Below are 19,488 nucleotides of genomic sequence, written 5' to 3' on the forward strand. Positions count from 1 at the left end.
TTTCTTTGCTCATCCTTGAGAAGAAATTCCTCATCTGTTCAAGTTGTTTCTTGAGATTGCAGTAGTTCACTCACATCTTTAGACTTCACTTCCAATCTTAGTTCTCTTGCTATTTCCATCACACCTGAAGTTACTTCCTCCATTGAAGTCTTGAACTCCTCTAAGTCATCCATGCAAGTTCTTCAAAACTCCTTTCATGTTGATATTTTGTCCACCTCCCTTGAATCACTAACGGTGATTCCTTTCCAGAAGGTTTTTGATTGACTTTTTCCAGGTCCATCAGAGGAATCACTATCTGTGGCAATTATAGGTTCATGAAATGTATTACTTAAATAAGACTTGAAAGTCAGAATGATTCCTTGATCCATGCACTGAAGAATGGGTTGTTATAGTAGGCATAAAAACAATGTGAATATCATAACATCTCTCCCAGAACTCTTGGGTGACCAGGTACATTATCAGTGAACAGTAATCTTTTGAAAGGAGTCTTTTTTTCTGAGGATTAGGTCTAACATTGGGACTAAAATGTTCAGTAAACCGTGTTGTAAACACGTGTGCTGTCATCCAGGCTTTGTTGTCCCATTTATCGAGCACAGGCAGAGTAGATTTAGCATCATTCTTAAGGGTCCTAGAATTTTCAGAATGGTAAATGAGCACAGGCTTCAATTTAAAGTCAACAGCCCCTAACGTGACAGACAGCCTGTCCTTTGAAGCCTTGTAGCCAGACATTGGTTTAGCTGCTCTCTAGCTATGAAAGTCCTACATGGTGTTTTCTTCCAATAGAAGGCTGTTTCATCTGTGTTGAAAATCTGTTGTTTATTGTAGTCCCCTTCATCAATTATTTTAGGTAGATCTCCTGGATAACTTGCTGCAGCATCTACATCAACACTTGTAGCTACTTCATCTTGTATTTTTATGTTATGGGGATGGCTTCTTTGCTTAAACCTCATGAGCCAACTTCTGCTAGATTCAGGCTTTTCTCCTGCAGCTCTATCACCTCTCTCAGCTTCACAGAATTGAAGACAAATTAGGGCCTTGCTCTGTATTAGGCTTTGGCTTAAGGAAACGTGGTGGCTGATTTGATCTTCTACCCAGACCACTAAACTTTTCTCCATATCAGATATAAGGCTGTTTTGCTTTCTTAGCGTTCATATGTTCACTGAAGTAGCACTTTTAATTTCCTTCAAAAACTTTTCCTTTGCATTCACAACTTGACTAACTGATTGGCACAAGAGGCCTAGCTTTTGGCCTGTCTCGGCTTTTGACTTGCCTTCCTCACCAAGCTACATCGTTTCTAGTTTTTAATTTGAAGCGAGAGATATACTACTTTTCCTTTCAGTTGAACACTTTAGAGGCCATTGTAGGGTTATTAACTGCACTAATTTCAATGTTTTATGTCTCAGGGAATAGGGAGGCCTGAGGAAGGGGTTAAGAGATAGGGGAATGGCCAGTCGTGGAGCAGTCAGAACATGCACAACATTTATGGATTAAGTTCCTCATCTTATATGGGTACGGTTTATGGCACCCCAAAACAATTACAATAGTAGCATCAATAAAAGATCACTGATCACGGATTAATCACCGTATCAGTGATAATAATGATGAAAAAGTTTGACATATTGTGAGTATTACCGAAATATGATGCGGAGACACAAAATGAGCGTACGATGTTGGCCAAATGGTGCCAATAGACTTGCTTGATGCAGGGTTGTCACAAACCTTCAATTTGTCAAAAGTGCATCATCTGCAAAGCACAATAAGGTGAAGTTCAGTAAAGCTAAGTGCAATAAAATGAGGTGTGCTTGTATAACAGCTTTCTGTAGACCCTCCTGCATTTCTGGAGCTGCCTTTATCCAAGCCTGGTTTTCCTGTTGTTTTTATTGCAGAGACCCACAAACTGATATATACAGTTTTCTCACAATACTATTTGTTGGAACCCAGATAGATCTGTAGTCAAGATGATCTTAGTAGTTCTAAATTCCTCAAATAGTGCTTCAGTTCTGAGTAAAGGAACATATAGTTTAACACATAGTTAAAAATAATTGACATGGAATCTAATTGTATGGCCCCTTTTAGAATCAGACCTAATGAAGAAGCCCAAGGTGTCTAGAAATTCTGATAACTTCCAACTTTAATATTTCCTGAATTTACTTCTTGATGTACCCTAAGTACCATTTTGCAGACTATTTTAACTGTAATTGAATTTCATTATTTTCCCTATTTTGTAGCATTTCAGTCACATCAGTTCTATTTGCTTTTTTTTTAAAGAATATAGTGAACTATTTTTTATCAGAGATTCTTCACTGCTCTTTTAAGTTGTTCCGTGTGACTTATTCCTCATAAAAAGCAAATCCTCCCATGAGGCAGATCGTGTTTTGACCCTAGGCATCTCCTACAAACAGAAAATTTAAGCTTTTTTACCTTTTAGCTTTTTTCTTTGAAATTGCTTTAAGGCTTTTGCTTCAGAAACTTAATTTAGGCCGACTTTCTAAGTGGCTAAATTTAGCTTTGTAGTCAGACAACCTAGCATAGTGGTTAGAGTATAAGGGTCTTAGATCAGAGCTCTGGTTTTGCCATGACGTAAGTCAAATTTGTCCTAAATCAATTTACTCCTGCTTTATCAGCCTTAAATTTCCTCATCTGTAAAAGGAGGATTTCTTGTGATACATATAAAGTGCTTAGCATCTGGCACAGAGTAAGCATTCAATAAATGTTAGCCATTATTATTATTAATAATTATTATTAAAAATAACACCCTTACTCTGTCCTTCACTTTAAGCATCCTGGGACACTGTTTTGTCATATTAGAACTGTCTTTTGGTGCTTCAGATATGTTTTTCTCTGTCCTTCTACACATTTCGTTCTGTGTTTTCTCTTAGATTTGTCTTTTGTTGTGTATATTTTATTCTCAGCAATATTCCTACCCAGGATTCTTTTTGATATGACTTAATCTACTTTTGATCTCCTTCTGAAATAAAAGTTAAAATGTTGAGAATGCAAAGTATACCTCAGGGAGATCTACTAGGCAAGTGGTAAACATGACATTTATCTTTCCAGTCTTATGATAGTTGTTTTTGTAAATTTTAATCTTGTCTTCCAAGACTACATCACATCTTTTCCTTAGCTTTCTGCTGTGCTGTGGGTGTTAAGCTATCATCTAATGTATTTAATGTCAATCTGTTCTCACCAGGTAAGCATTGTGTAACTTCTGAAAAGAGGCAGGTCTCAGTTTCTCAAATGGAAATTATTGAATGAGAAATTAGACTCAGACAGTGGTACTCTGGACTTCAGTACTATTGTTTTGGGGTACATTACAGCACAAAACACTACTGAAAGAGAATATTCAGAACGTATTTTACTTGTGAGTTGCTATAGAACCCTTTTCCATTGAGACTCCTTTCACTATGATGAGTAAAAGACTTGTTTATTCTTTCCAGGTTAGTTAGCTCTCCCAATTTGCTAGCTGATAGAAGATATAAGGGTATAGTTATTTTCTGTTATATGATATGTTATGGAAAACTAACTTCTCTTTGTCTGCTGATCAGGGTATGCTCATCTAGATTCTGTAATTGTGATACTTTGGTTTTGTAGGACATTGCTATCAGGCAAAATTTATGTCCATTTTGGTAGCATTTTTTTTCCTTACAATTGAGTAGAGCTGGTTTCATAGGATTTTTTTCTTCTTAATATTTTGAGATGGCTTTTCTGATGATGTTTCCTCCTTTTCAGTTGGAAATACCTTTAAGAAAATTAACCATTTACTTATAGATGACATTTTCTTGGCAGCTTAGTGATTTGGCTCATAAAGTTGATATTCTAATTTCTAACCAGCGTTAGGATTTACCTTGAGTTATATTAAAGAATTTATCCAATTTATTTGTTTTAGGCTTTCTTTTGGTATCTTTTCATCTAAAACTTTAATGTTTCTATTAACCTATTTCAAATTAGGCCATGGGATCTGAGTGAGTGGTCTAAAGAGATAAATCAGGCACTGTCCTTACCACCAAGATATCCATGGTTTAGAGGGCATAGAGAGTCATGTACAGAGATATTTTATTAATACCTAATAACAGAGATTTATGTATAAAATGCAAGGAGTGGAGTATCTGAATACATGGAACTATCAGGAAAATGTCAGAGGAGGTGAGGGTTGAGTGGGTATTGAGAAACAAGAGGATATTGGACCCTCCTGGAAGAGAAAATTACATGGGCAAAGACAGAGGCATGAAAGAGCATATCAGGGATGAAGTGACTTTAAAAAAATTAGTTTTGGAGGTTAGGTCAAAAAGGGGATAGAACATATAGACATGCTCAGAAAAGAGCACTTTATCCAGTAAGTATTGGAGGAGTCATCCATAGGCTGGAGGATTGGAAGTTGAAGAGACTAAAGACTGAGAGAAAAGGTAGAAGGCTGTTTGTCCTACAAATGTTAGCATCAGTCAGAGATTTGTATCTAGTTGGCTCCGTGGAGCAGAAACTACTGAGCTAAATTTTGGGATTAAATGTGGGGAGACCAATGTCAGTTGAGGTGGTGAGCTGAAGGTAGTCTGCGTTGACAAAGCACACAGCAGTCCAGTGCTTCTGGTGGATTTTACAGGTTTCAAATGTAAAATTCAGAAGAAGGAAATACTTCTAAATTTTCTAGGCATTGGTTCACTTGCCTTGTGTGGTATAATTTTCCCTTACACTCATTTTACTTGTTTTTATATAACCCCGAATATCTTGGTTTCCATAGCCTGTGATGTAAATGAAAGCACATTAACATTTAATCTTCAAAGTATAATAGCTTTTATCTCTTTTCTGTTCAAGTAGGAATTACTTCCCTCAAAGATTCCCTCCAGTTATTTAAGTAGTCTATTACATTTCTTGGCTCTGGTCTCCTCTTCCTCAAGACACCAGTGTATTGTCGCCCTTTAAGGGAGGCCTGCTCTGTCTGACATCTTTTCTTTCAGAGCCAGAGCTGCTCTCTTGTAGAGCACAGAGGGTTAATGAGTCTTCGCCCAACCTGGGCTGGTTGTGTCCCCTGGGTTTTGGCACTAGTTCTACCTAAACTCTCTCACTGCTGTTTATGTCTCAGCTCCTTCAACATTGGGCCTTGACCCATTTTTATCAGTTTCCCACATTTTTTACTTCCCTCAATTTGACTGAATGAGTGAAGAAGTAGAGATGTTGGAGGATGACCTATGCCAATCCTTCCCCTTGATTGATTAACTGATTCATTCACTCAGTAATTCAGCAGTAACACTGAGCATCTGCTATGTGGCCCCCCTTTCTTTATTCCTGTACACTCATATACATTTCCTCTCCCTTCCTTCAGGCAAAAGCCTTCATGAATATCAGTTCACCCACAATAATACCAGTTTGGGCTCAATGAGTTCACCCAGAATTGCTTAAGAAAAGAGCTTTATCTAAGCTTAATTTTTAAGTAAGGGTGTAAGCCTGCAAGTAATTTTTTATAAACCTTCATCCTAGTACTGTATAGTAAAAGATGTTAGGCCATTAAAGTTTTACCATCTAAATTTATTTGTTACTATTTCAATTTTTAGTTATCTGCCCTCCTTACCTTCCTCTACCAGCCTTTGACTTGGGAGAATGAGTTCATGGTTTTGTAAATGAAAACAATGAGAACATAAGATTAATTTATTGAAGTTCTCTTTAGGGTAAACTTTTTTCCTCCATGTATTATATATGAAGGATAGATAGTGACAAATAATTTACCCCATTTTATTGGTTTTGGTTGGATTATTATATAATATAGGAATGCTTAATTATATCTCTAATAGAATTCTACAAGAGGAAAAGAATGGGTTATGGCTTCTGAGAGCCTGAGTTAGAATTCCAATTCTACTCCCTGCTGATAACTGTGCAAATTGCTGTTGAGCTATTTGCTTTAACCTCTTAAATAAGTTACTTAACTTTACTTAACCTTACTCTAGGCTCTTAACCTTTCTGAGCCCAGTCATACCTTCCTCACATGGTTGTTATGAGGATTAAATGAGATACATGAGAAATGCAATGGTTAGATGTTATAAGAGAAAGAATAATGTTGATCTTTCTTCATTCAGTATGGATGTGAGTGAAAAATACATACATTCATGTTAAATAAAGAAATGCTTTAAATCAATTTAATGACTTAAGAAATTATAAAATCAGAATTTTTTGAGTTGTTAAGGAATTATTTAGTCCACTGATTCTCTACTGGAGAAGCATATATTTTCCCCTACCTCTCCCTCAAGTCAAATGGGGATGGCCATAATCTTTAGAATAGTTTTCAAAAAGCTATGTAACTCTGTCAGTCAGCATGGACTATGTTTTGCTATGGTAACAATTAAATCCCCCAGTCTTGGTTGCTTAAAATAGCACGTTTGTTTCTTGTACACCCATGTGCCCATTGTGAGTCAGGTAGGGTTTCTGTTCTGCAGAGTCCTCACTCCAGGACCTTGGCTGACCAAGCAGCTTATGCTGCTGCTCATCAAAGCGGAGGGAGAAGAGGCCATGCAGAGCAGACTTTGGATTTTAAAGTTTCTGCCTAGAAGTAGCAAATATTTGCTCATATTTAATCAGTTAAAGCACTTTAAATGGCCATACCCAATTCCAAGAAGGAAGTAAAGTACCAGATGCTTAGACAAGGACTGGAGAGCTGGAGTAGCTGTGAACTGCACTCGTGATCTTCACAAGCTCCCACAGCTATTTTTTTTTTTTAATAAAAATATAAGTAGGGCGGGCCACAGTGGTTCAGCAGGCAGAGTTCTTGCCTGCCATACTGGAGACCCAGGTTCGTTTCCCAGTGCCTGCCCATGTGAAAAAACAAACAAACATGAAAAGAACACCCAAAACTTCTCATCTCCCTATCCACCCTTTTATTTATTTATTTATTGTCTTTTTTTTCTTACTCATTTTCCATACATTGGATAAAGGAAATGTCAGTTACGAGGTTTTCACACTCACATGGTAACACCATTAAAGCGCTATAGTTAAATAATCATCTTCAAGAACAAGATTACTGGATTACAGTTCAGTGGTTTCAGGCATTTCTGTCTAGCCACTCCAATACACCAAAAACTGAAAAGGGATATCTATATAATGCATAAAAACAACCTCCAGAATCACCTCTCGACTCTATTTGAAATCTGTCAACCACTGAAACTTTATTTTGTTTTATTTCTCTTCCCCTTTTGGTCAAGAAGAATTTCTCAATCCCACAATGCCAGGGCCAGGCTCATCATCCCTGGGAGTCCTGTCCCATGTTGCCAGGGGGGTTTACGCATCTGGAAGTCATGTCTCACATAGGAGGCAGGCAGTCTCTGAATATTTTGATACATGTCTTTGAGGATAGCCCCCTTAAGTGTAAGAAATCACTGATGTCCTATTTCCATTTTCCATGTTGAGTTGGTATGAAATGTTTTGAAAATGTTAGATTCTATTAGATATTCTCTGAAAAGCAGTTTTCAATTTGGCTGACATCTTTGAAGCATTTACTTCCACTTTGGAAACATTTTCTATCCAAATGATTTTTTTGTTTCTTTTTTGTTTGTTTGTTTTGGTGAAAGCAAACATTAATGGCAGTAAAGACTAAAAAGTTACCTAGAAAGCACATGCTGCTGAAGATGTTTCCTTTCAGTGGTAGAAATAAGCACAAATTATGTCAATATAAAGGAATTTAATACCATTAAAAACTTTTAGTGAGATAAATGTTTTAGGAATTTTACTGGCCGAAGATAAAGGGTGATTCCCTTCACTGTGCCAGGTTATAATTGATTAATTAGTTCTTTTGTATAAAAGAGAGAGACAACACTCAGAATCATAAGAAACAGACATCAAACCTTTCTCCCAATCAAGGATCTTTTCTTTCTTCTCCAGTTTATATTAAATTATGGTAAGACATACTTAGGTTTTTCAGCCTTCTCTTGGTGAAATTTTCCATGGTGTTGCGCTATGCCCATCCTTCCAGCCTACTAACTCCCTCTCATATAGAAGGAGCATATAAGGAGGAACTCTTCTTATGGGCAAACTCTGTGGACAGGACCTGCAAACAACTTCGAAAGGGGAGTGTTTCCTAACTTAACAACTAAATTTACCACCTAATTTACAATAGAGATGATTGACAGTGATGAGATTAATACAATTCCAACTGTCCTTGCTGGACACTAGCAAGTTTGTTCTGTCCTCTGTCAGAATTATTGCAAAATAGCTACAGAGCAAGGGATCTGGAAATTCTGAAGAGCATTTCATGTTTCTGCCCTTTCTCCTTTACTGTATGTAAGTTAGCTTTTGGTTTAAAACTCCTAAAGTCTTTTGCACTTAGGCTGTAGAAACATGTTACTATATCATACATCTATATAATACATCCCTTCCCACATGAAGCAACAATTGTCTTATACATATGGTTAAGATTCTTGGCCTTCAAATGCCAAATAAAATTTTTCCAGGGTCTCTTGCCACAGACCAAGTAGAATTAAAAAATCATTCATCGTTAGAGATACATTTTAATCATGACTAATGATTTTAGACCTTTATGTCGACCATTTCCAATAAAAAGTAAAAATGAGAAGTTAATTCTGATCTCAGTTTAGGCCAAGCTTCGTTATTTTAGGAAAAAAATGCATGAAAAACTGTAGTTTTATGATCTACATTCCCACAGACAGCTGGTTTACTCACTCAGCTTTAAATATCACATTTGATGTATATAATACTCCCAAATCCTATCTCCAGTTGTTCTAGTTTGCTAGTTGCTGGAATGCAATATACCAGAAATAGAATGGTTTTTAAAAAGGGGAATTTAATAAGTTGCTAGTTTACAGTTCTAAGGCTGAGAAAATGTCCCAGTTAAAATAAGTCTGTAGAAATGTCCAATCAAAGGCATCCAGGGAAAGATACCTTAGTTCAAGAAGGCCGATGAAGTTCAGGGTTTCTCTCTCAGTGAAAGGGCAGATGGTTTCCTGTTTCATGAAGCACCCCCGGAGGCATTTTTCTTCTTCGTCCCCAAAGGTGCTGGCTGGTGGACTCTGCTTCTCGTGGCTATGCCATTCTGCTCTGCTCTCTCTGAATCTCCTTCATTCTCCAAATGTTTCCTCTTTTATAGGACTCCAGAAACTTATCAAGACCCACCCAAATGGGTGAAGACACACCCCCAGCTAATCCAAGTTTAAGAACCACTCTTGATTAAATCTCATCTCCAGGGAGATGATCTAATTATGGTTTCAAACATACAATACTGAATAGGAATTAGAAGAAACAGCTGCCTTTACAAAATGGAATTAGGATTAAAACATGGCTTTTCTAGGGTACATACATCATTTCAAACCAGCACACCCGTGTTAGCCTCTCTTTTGAGCTTGAAGTCCAGATTTCCAAATGGAAATCTCAAACTCACCATGCTTGCTGTAGAGGAAGTAGCCCAGTTTTTGTATCATGGGTTTGAAATGTCATAAACAGACATTCTGTCTTCTCATTTTCCAGGATTTTTAAAATGTATTTATTACATTAGACAGAACTTGCAGGAAAAAAGGGAATATTGGTCATTCTCTCTCTCCTTCTGGATTTTGTTGGTAATTTTTTCGTTGCTCCACTCTTTGGTATGATTTTGATTATTGGCTTAAAATTAATATATTTTTTCATGCTAAGGACACAGCCTTCCTAGTTCCTTGAGTTTTTGAAAAAGTTGGTAATGAATGTTAAAAATGTTCAAATATCTTTTAGGCCAGTTAACACTATAATCATATATACTTATTCTCATTTGATTTATGGATATATTAAATTATATTCATAGACTTCCTAATATTAAATTATCTTTGAATTCCAGGGATGAAAACAGTATGATTATGGTACATTATTTTTTTAATATATTGCTGGACTCAAAGTATTAGTATTTTATTTAAGATATTTGCATTTATATTTGTAAGAAGATTGTGCTATATTTTTATGTGCAGTCATTTTTCAGATTTTGTTATCAGAATTACAATAGTTTTGCAGATTACTCGAGAAGATAAACTACCTTCCCTTGTAGGTAAAAATATTTTAAATGGCATAGGAACTATCAATTCCTTGAGATTCGAAATATTTTATGGAATAATTTGAGTCTGACATTTTAATGGGAAGTAGTTTTTGTGTCCTTTTTACAGTTTCTTTCATCATTATTCATAAGTTCAGGGGTTCTCCTTCCTGAATTACTTTGTTGATTTTGTATTTTCATCAGAAGTCTTCCATTTTACCTAGAATTTTAACTTTATTACTTCAATATTCTCGACTACTTAAAAACATTCTGTATCTTTGTGTATATTTCCCCTCTCTTTCCTCATGGTTTTTAATATATGTTTCTTTTTTTTTTATTAATTAACGGAAAAAAGAAATTAACCCAACATTTAGAAATCATACCATTCTACATATGCAATCAATAATTCTTAACATCATCACATAGATGCATGATCATCGTTTCTTAGTACATTTGCATCGGTTTAGAAGAACTAGCAACACAACAGAAAAAGATATAGAATGTTAATATAGAGAAAAAAATAAAAGTAATAATAGTAAGAACAAAACAAAACAAAACAAAAACCTATAGCTCGGATGCAGCTTCATTCAGTGTTTTAACATGATTACTTTACAATTAGGTATTATTGTGCTGTCCATTTTTGAGTTTTTGTATCTAGTCCTGTTGCACAGTCTGTATCCCATCAGCTCCAATTACCCATTATCTTACCCTGTTTATAACTCCTGCTGAACTCTGTTACCAATGACATATTCCAAGTTTATTCTCGAATGTCGATTCACATCATTGGGACCATACAGTATTTGTCTTTTAGTTTTTGGCTAGACTCACTCAGCATAATGTTCTCTAGGTCCATCCGTGTTATTACATGCTTCATAATTTTATCCTGTCTTAAAGCTGCATAATATTCCATCATATGTATATACCACAGTTTGTTTAGCCACTCGTCTGTTGATGGACATTTTGGCTGTTTCCATCTCTTTGCAATTGTAAATAACGCTGCTATAAACATTGGTGTGCAAATGTCCGTTTGAGTTTTTGCCCTTAATTCCTTTGAGTAGATTCCCATCAATGGTATTGCTGGGGCGTATGGCAATTCTATATTCAGCTTTTTGAGGAACCGCCAAACTGCCTTCCACAGTGGTTGCACCATTTGACATTCCCACCAACAGTGGATAAGTGTGCCTTTCTCCGCATCCTCTCCAGCACTTGTCATTTTCTGTTTTGTTGATAATGGCCATTCTGGTGGGTGTGAGATGATATCTTACTGTGGTTTTGATTTGCATTTCTCTAATGGCCAGGGACATTGAGCATCTCTTCATGTGCCTTTTGGCCATTTGTATTTCCTCCTCTGAGAGGTGTCTATTCAAGTCTTTTTCCCATTTTGTAATTGAGTTGGCTGTCTTTTTGTTGTTGAGTTGAACAATCTCTTTATAAATTCTGGATACTAGACCTTTATCGGATATGTCGTTTCCAAATATTGTTTCCCATTGTGTAGGCTATCTTTCTACTTTCTTGATGAAGTTCTTTGATGCACGAAAGTGTTTAATTTTGAGGAGTTCCCATTTATTTATTTCCTTCTTCAGTGCTCTAGCTTTAGGTTTAAGGTTCATAAAACTGCCTCCAATTGTAAGATTCATAAGATATCTCCCTACATTTTCCTCTAACTATTTTATGGTCTTAGACCTAATGTTTAGATCTTTGATCCATTTTGAGTTAACTTTTGTGTAGGGTGTGAGATATGGGTCTTCTTTCATTCTTTTGCATATGGATATCCAGTTCTCTAGGCACCATTTATTGAAGAGACTGTTCTGTCCCAGGTGAGTTGGCTTGACTGCCTTATCAAAGATCAAATGTCCATAGATGAGAGGGTCTATATCTGAGCACTCTATTCGGTTCCATTGGTCAATATATCTATCTTTATGCCAATACCATGCTGTTTTGACCACTGTGGCTTCATAATATGCCTTAAAGTCAGGCAGTGCAAGACCTCCAGCTTCGTTTTTTTTCCTCAAGATGTTTTTAGCAATTCGGGGCAACCTGCCCTTCCAGATAAATTTGCTTATTGGTTTTTCTATTTCTGAAAAATAAGTTGTTGGGATTTTGATTGGTATTGCATTGAATCTGTAAATCAATTTAGGTAGGATTGACATCTTAACTATATTTAGTCTTCCAATCCATGAACACAGTATGCCCTTCCATCTATTTAGGTCTTCTGTGATTTCTTTTAGCAGTTTTTTGTAGTTTTCTTTATATAGGTTTTTTGTCTCTTTAGTTAAATTTATTCCTAGGTATTTTATTCTTTTAGTTGCAATTGTAAATGGGATTCGTTTCTTGATTTCCCCCTCAGCTTGTTCATTACTAGTGTATAGAAATGCTACAGATTTTTGAATGTTGATCTTGTAACCTGCTACTTTGCTGTACTCATTTATTAGCTCTAGTAGTTTTGTTGTGGATTTTTCTGGGTTTTCGACGTATAGTATCATATCGTCTGCAAACAGTGATAGTTTTACTTCTTCCTTTCCTATTTTGATGCCTTGTATTTCTTTTTCTTGTCTAATTGCTCTGGCTAGAACCTCCAACACAATGTTGAATAATAGTGGTGATAGTGGACATCCTTGTCTTATTCCTGATCTTAGGGGGAAAGTTTTCAATTTTTCCCCATTGAGGATGATATTAGCTGTGGGTTTTTCATATATTCCCTCTATCATTTTAAGGAAGTTCCCTTGTATTCCTATCCTTTGAAGTGTTTTCAACAGGAAAGGATGTTGAATCTTGTCAAATGCCTTCTCTGCATCAATTGAGATGATCATGTGATTTTTCTGCTTTGATTTGTTGATATGGTGTATTACATTAATTGATTTTCTTATGTTGAACCATCCTTGCATACCTGGGATGAATCCTACTTGGTCATGATGTATAATTCTTTTAATGTGTTGTTGGATACGATTTGCTAGAATTTTATTGAGGATTTTTGCATCTATATTCATTAGAGAGATTGGCCTGTAGTTTTCTTTTTTTGTAATATCTTTGCCTGGTTTTGGTATGAGGGTGATGTTGGCTTCATAGAATGAATTAGGTAGTTTTCCCTCTGCTTCGATTTTTTTGAAGAGTTTGAGGAGAGTTGGTACTAATTCTTTCTGGAATGTTTGATAGAATTCACATGTGAAGCCGTCTGGTCCTGGACTTTTCTTTTTAGGAAGCTTTTGAATGACTAATTCAATTTCTTTACTTGTGATTGGTTTGTTGAGGTCATCTATGTCTTCTTGAGTCAAAGTTGGTTGTTCATGTCTTTCCAGGAACCCGTCCATTTCCTCTAAATTGTTGTATTTATTAGCATAAAGTTGTTCATAGTATCCTGTTATTACCTCCTTTATTTCTGTGAGGTCAGTAGTTATGTCTCCTCTTCCATTTCTGATCTTATTTATTTGCATCCTCTCTCTTCTTATTTTTGTCAATCTTGCTAAGGGCCCATCAATCTTATTGATTTTCTCATAGAACCAACTTCTGGTCTTATTGATTTTCTCTACTGTTTTCATATTTTCAATTTCATTTATTTCTGCTCTGATCTTTGTTATTTCTTTCCTTTTGCTTGCTTTGGGATTAGTTTGCTGTTCTTTCTCCAGTTCTTCCAAGTGGACAGTTAATTCCTGCATTTTTGCCTTTTCTTCTTTTCTGATATAGGCATTTAGGGCAATAAATTTCCCTCTTAGCATTGCCTTTGCTGCGTCCCTTAAGTTTTGATATGTTGTGTTTTCATTTTCATTCGCCTCGAGGTATTTGCTAATTTCTCTAGCAATTTCTCCTTTGACCCACTCGTTGTTTAGGAGTGTGTTGTTGAGCCTCCACGTATTTGTGAATTTTCTGGCACTCCGCCTATTATTGATTTCCAACTTCATTCCTTTATGATCCGAGAAAGTGTTGTGTATGATTTCAATCTTTTTAAATTTGTTAAACTTGCTTCGTGACCCAGCATATGGTCTATCTTTGAGAATGATCCATGAGCACTTGAGAAAAAGGTGTATCCTGCTGTTGTGGAATGTAATGTCCTATAAATATCTGTTAAGTCTAGCTCATTTATAGTAATATTCAGATTCTCTATTTCTTTATTGATCCTCTGTCTAGATGTTCTGTCCATTGATGAGAGTGGTGAATTGAAGTCTCCAACTATTATGGTGTATGACTCTATTTCCCTTTTCAGTGTTTGCAGTGTATTCCTCACGTATTTTGGGGCATTCTGGTTCGGTGCGTAAATATTTATGATTGTTATGTCTTCTTGTTTAATTGTTCCTTTTATTAGTATATAGTGTCCTTCTTTGTCTCTTTTAACTGTTTTACATTTGAAGTCTAATTTTTTGGATATTAGTATAACCACTCCTGCTCTTTTCTGGTTGTTATTTGCATGAAATATCTTTTCCCAACCTTTCACTTTCAACCTATGTTTATCTTTGGGTCTAAGATGTGTTTCCTGTAGACAGCATATAGAAGGATCCTGTTTTTTAATCCATTCTGCCAATCTATGTCTTTTGATTGGATAATTCAGTCCATTAACATTTAGTGTTGTTACTGTTTGGATAATATTTTCCTCTAACATTTTGCCTTTTGTATTATATATATCATTTCTGATTTTCCTTCTTTCTACACTCTTCTCCATACCTCTCTCTTCTGTCTTTTCATTTCTGACTCTAGTGCTCCCTTTAGTATTTCTTGCAGAGCTGGTCTCTTGGTCACAAATTCTCTCAGTGACTTTTTGTCTGAGAATGTTTTAATTTCTCCCTCATTTTTGAAGGATAATTTTGCTGGATATAGGAGTCTTGGTTGGCAGTTTTTCTCTTTTAGTAATTTAAATATATCATCCCACTGTCTTCTAGCCTCCATGGTTTCTGCTGAGAAATCTACACATAGTCTTATTGGGTTTCCCTTGTATGTGATGGATAGTTTTTCTCTTGCTGCTTTCAAGATCCTCTCTTTCTGTTTGACCTCTGACATTCTAACTAGTAAGTGTCTTGGAGAATGCCTATTTGGGTCTAATCTCTTTGGGGTGCACTGCACTTCTTGGATCTGTAATTTTAGGTCTTTCATAAGAGTTGGGAAATTTTCTGTGATAATTTCTTCCATTAGTTTTTCTCCTCCTTTTTCCTTCTCTTCTCCTTCTGGGACACCCACAACACGTATATTTGTGCGGTTCATATTGTCCTTGAGTTCCCTGATACCCTGTTCAAATTTTTCCATTCTTTTCCCAATAGTTTCTGTTTCTTTTTGGAATTCAGATGTTCCATCCTCCAAATCACTAATTCTATCTTCTGTCTCTTTAAATCTATCATTGTAGGTATCCATTGTTTTTTCCATCTTTTCTACTTTATCCTTCACTTCCATAAGTTCTGTGATTTGTTTTTTCAGTTTTTCTATTTCTTCTTTATGTTCAGCCCATGTCTTCTTCATGTCCTCCCTCAATTTATTGATTTCATTTTTGAAGAGGTTTTCCATTTCTGTTCGTATGTTCAGCATTAGTTGTCTCAGCTCTTGTATCTCATTTGAACTATTGGTTTGTTCCTTTGACTGGGCCATATTCTCAATCTTCTGAGCGTGGACAGTTATCTTCTGCTGCTGGCGTCTGGGCATTTAGTCAGATTTCCCTGGGTGTCGGACCCAACAAGGTTGTAAGATTTTTCTGTGAAATCTCTGGGTTCTGTTTTTCTTATCCTGCCCAGTAGGTGGCGCTCGTGGCACACATTTGTCTCACGTGTTTGGAAGGGTTCCCTCCGGTCACCGATCTCCGCGGCCTGGGGATTTCTGATCCAATTCTCTCCGTTGGTTCGGGGGGCCACGCGTGGTGGGGGCATCAGCCGCCGCGGCTTGAGGGGACCCTGTGGCTGGTCGCCGGCCGCAGCGGGCCCGGGGAAATCGCCTCCGGACCAGGAAGTCGCCCGCGGGGGAGGGGCATCGGTCACTGGCCTCCGCGGCCTGGTGAATTCCCCACTGGACCAGGAAGCCACCCTCGGGGGAGGGCCACCGCGGCTTGGGTAGCCCTCTGATCTGAGACTCTTAGCCGGACCAGGAAGCCACCCGCAAAAGAGGGGCGCTGGCTGCCTCGGCTTGGGAAACTTGCCTCTCCGAGACTCTCAGCCAGCCCGGGAAGGAGGGAGGGATTAGCTTGGACCGCCACAGCTGCCGCTGCTCGGGAAATCGCGCGCCGCTCGGGGATCTCACCGCAGCCGAGTCTCGCAGTCAGACTAGCCAGTCCAGACTGGGGTACGCCGTGTGTCCATTCCCTGCCGTGGCCCCGGGAGCTGTTCTGCACTGTTTCAGTTCACCTAGTAGTTGCTTTGGAGAAGGAACTAAGATGCACGTACCTTACTAAGCCGCCATCTTGGCCCCGCCTCAATATATGTTTCTTTTTCCCATTATTTTGATCTGGTGGTGACCATTTATTGTTTTTGCTCATTAGATTATATTTGGGCTTAATCTTGAATTTATTTAACTGCTTTAGCATTTTAAAATTAACATCTACCATTTCTTTAAATGCTTCTCAAATTTTCTTGTTTTGTTTTCTTTTAAGTTGATTGTTCATTATTTCAATATTTCCCAATTTTACTTTTTAAACTTATCAATTCTAGTCCTATCCAAATGAATAATAGCTGAATAATTATAGGGTAGAAGTGCTGATTTTTCATATTCACATTCAAGTAATTATGCTGAAAAACACTTGCCAGTATACCATGTTATCTCACATTTTGGGAAACATTAACCAAAAAAAAAAAATCTTTCTTTTTTAATAATGAAAATATTTAAAACTATGGATTTATATCTGAATACAACTGTAGTTTCAAGCCATGATTTTTTTTTGCTTAAGTATTTTTTGTATCACTGCAATTGATTTTTTCTTTCTTTTTTGTGAAAAATAACATATACAAAACAGCAATACATTTTAAAGCATAGCGCCGTAATTAGTTATAGAACATATTTCAGAGTTGACGTAGGTTACAGTTCCACAATTTTAGATTTTTACTTCTAGCTGCTCTAAGATACTGGAGACTAAAAGAGATACCAATTTAATGCTTCAGCATTCATATTCATTTGTTAAATCCTATCTTCATTGTATAATTCCACCGTCACCTTTGATCTTTCTATCTTTCTTGTTAGGGATGTTTGGGCTATGGCCATTCTAACTTTTTCATGGTAGAATGGTCTGTCACTAATATGGAGTAGGGAGATGGAACTATCTGATGTCCTGGAAAGGCTGGGCCCTCTAGGTTTTAGGACTTATCTGGTCCAGGGACCCATCTGGAGGTTGTAGGTTTCTGGAAAGTTATACTAGTGCATGGAATCCTTGAGGAATCTTATATATTGCCCTAGGTGTTTTTTAGGATTAAGTCTGTTTCCTAGATAGCTTGTAATTACATTTTTCCTTTGTTTTAGACTTAATATTTATTTAGAAGTTTGTTAGAGATTTTTGTTTAATCTTTTATCTTCCTAATTTTGTTGCATTATATTCAGAGAATATGATCATTATAATTACTGAAGGTTTAGGTTATTTTTGTTAAGAGAATGGGTTCCAGAGTCAGAACTTGGGTTTAAATCCTGAATATACCAAGTACACTTCTGTAGAAGGGAGATAATAGTTCCCAGTTTGTAACTATGAAGATGAAATGAAATGATGTGTATAAGGTGCTTTAGCATGGTATGTGGCATATAATGAGTGTTCTGTGAATATTAGCTAATAAAATGAGATTTTGTTGTACCTTGATATTATGTTTTATGAACACCAGAGAAGATGGTGTATTTTCTATTATATATCATTAATGATATGATATTATATACAAATTTTAAAAATGAACCTTAATTGTTATTATCTTTCCATTCCTTGCTTATTTTTTGACTATTTGAATTATCAAAACTGAAAAGAGGTGAATCAAAGTATCCCATTCCAATTATATTTCTGTTTATTTCCTGGAATTTTAATAGTTGGTGCTTTATATATTTGGATGCTATGGTACGTAATGACTTATGAGCTATATTTTCTTTCTGAACTGTATCCACTATCAGCATAATGTTATTTCTTTAATTCACTTAATATTTTTCATCTGAACGTAACTTGTCTAATATTTGTATTATGAACTCTGATTTATTTTATTTTCTTTGGATTTTGTTTGCCTTTTCATGAAAAGATATGTCCATCTGTTCATCCATTTATCTTTATTTATTATTCATTTTCAGTTTTATTGAGGTATAATTCATGTAACATAAAATTCACCTTTTAAAAGTGTATGTAATTGTTTGGCTATAAGTATGTTCCTGGACTCATGCAATGACCACTGCTATCTAATTTTAGAATATTTTCATCACAACAAAAAAAGAACCCGTTAGCAGTCACTTCCATTTCCCCATCCCCACTCTGAACTCTAGGCAACCACTAGGCGATCTGTTTTCTCTCTCTATGGGTTTGCCTATTCCTATAAATGGAATCATACAATATGTAGTCTTTTTGGTTGTTTTTTTTGTATGCCATATGGTGGGGGTCACATTTCATTCTTTTTCCATGTGACTATCCTGTTATTGCAGAAACACTTGTTGATTTTTTTTTTTTTTTTGATGTACATGGGCTAGTAATTGAACCCAGGTCTCCTGCATGGCAGGTGAGAATTCTACCACTGAACTACCCTTGCACCCTCTAGTCTTTTGTTTTTGACATCTTTCACTTACTATAAAATTTTCAAGATTAATTCATGTTGTAGCATATATCAGTAATTCATTCCTTTTTATTGCCAGATAATATACCATTGTGTGGATATGCCTCATTTTGCTTATCTGTTCATCACTTGATGGACATTTGGGTTGTTTCCACTTTTTTGATTGTCCTGAATAATACTGCTTTGAGTATTTATGTACAATTTTTGCATGGACATATGTTTTCATTTCTCTTAGTTATATACATAAGAGCAGAATTGCTGGGTCACATCATAGCTCCATGTTTAACATTTTTAAGAACTGCCAAAGTGTTTTCCAAAGTACCTATATCATTTGACATTTCCACCAACAGTGTATGAGGGTTCCAATTTTTCCTCATCCTCACCAGCACTTATTTTGCCTGTCCTTTAAAAATTGTATCTGTCCTAATGGGTGTGAAGTGCTATCTCATTGTAGTTTTGATTTGTGATTTTCTAATGGCTGACATCGTGTAGCTTTTCATGTTTGTAATGGTCTTTTTCAAAATCTTCCTTGGAGAAATCCTTTGCCCATTAAAAAAATTGGTTGTCTATTTTTTTTTTATTATTGAGTTGTAATAGTTTTTTATATATTCTGGGTCCAAGTCCCATATCAGATATATAAATCACAAATATTTTCTCCAGTTGGGAGGGTTGTCTTTTCACTTTGTTGATTGTGCCCTTTGAAGCAAAGAAATTTTTACTTTTGAGGATGTTCAGTTTATTTTTTCTTTTCTTGCTTATTCTTTTGGTACCATATCTACGAAACCGTTCTTAACTCAAGGGCATGAGATT

At 36.3% G+C, this 19,488-nt stretch overlaps 1 protein-coding gene across 1 annotated transcript in view; it reads left to right on the plus strand.

Moving 5' to 3' along the window:
• CFAP54 (cilia and flagella associated protein 54) overlaps positions 1 to 19,488 on the plus strand; it is a 335,670-nt gene that overhangs the window by 78,185 nt on the left and 237,997 nt on the right. The window lies entirely within an intron of this gene.

The sequence above is a fragment of the Tamandua tetradactyla genome, chromosome 7 (assembly GCF_023851605.1).
Source record: "Tamandua tetradactyla isolate mTamTet1 chromosome 7, mTamTet1.pri, whole genome shotgun sequence".
Classification (NCBI taxonomy): domain Eukaryota; kingdom Metazoa; phylum Chordata; class Mammalia; order Pilosa; family Myrmecophagidae; genus Tamandua; species Tamandua tetradactyla.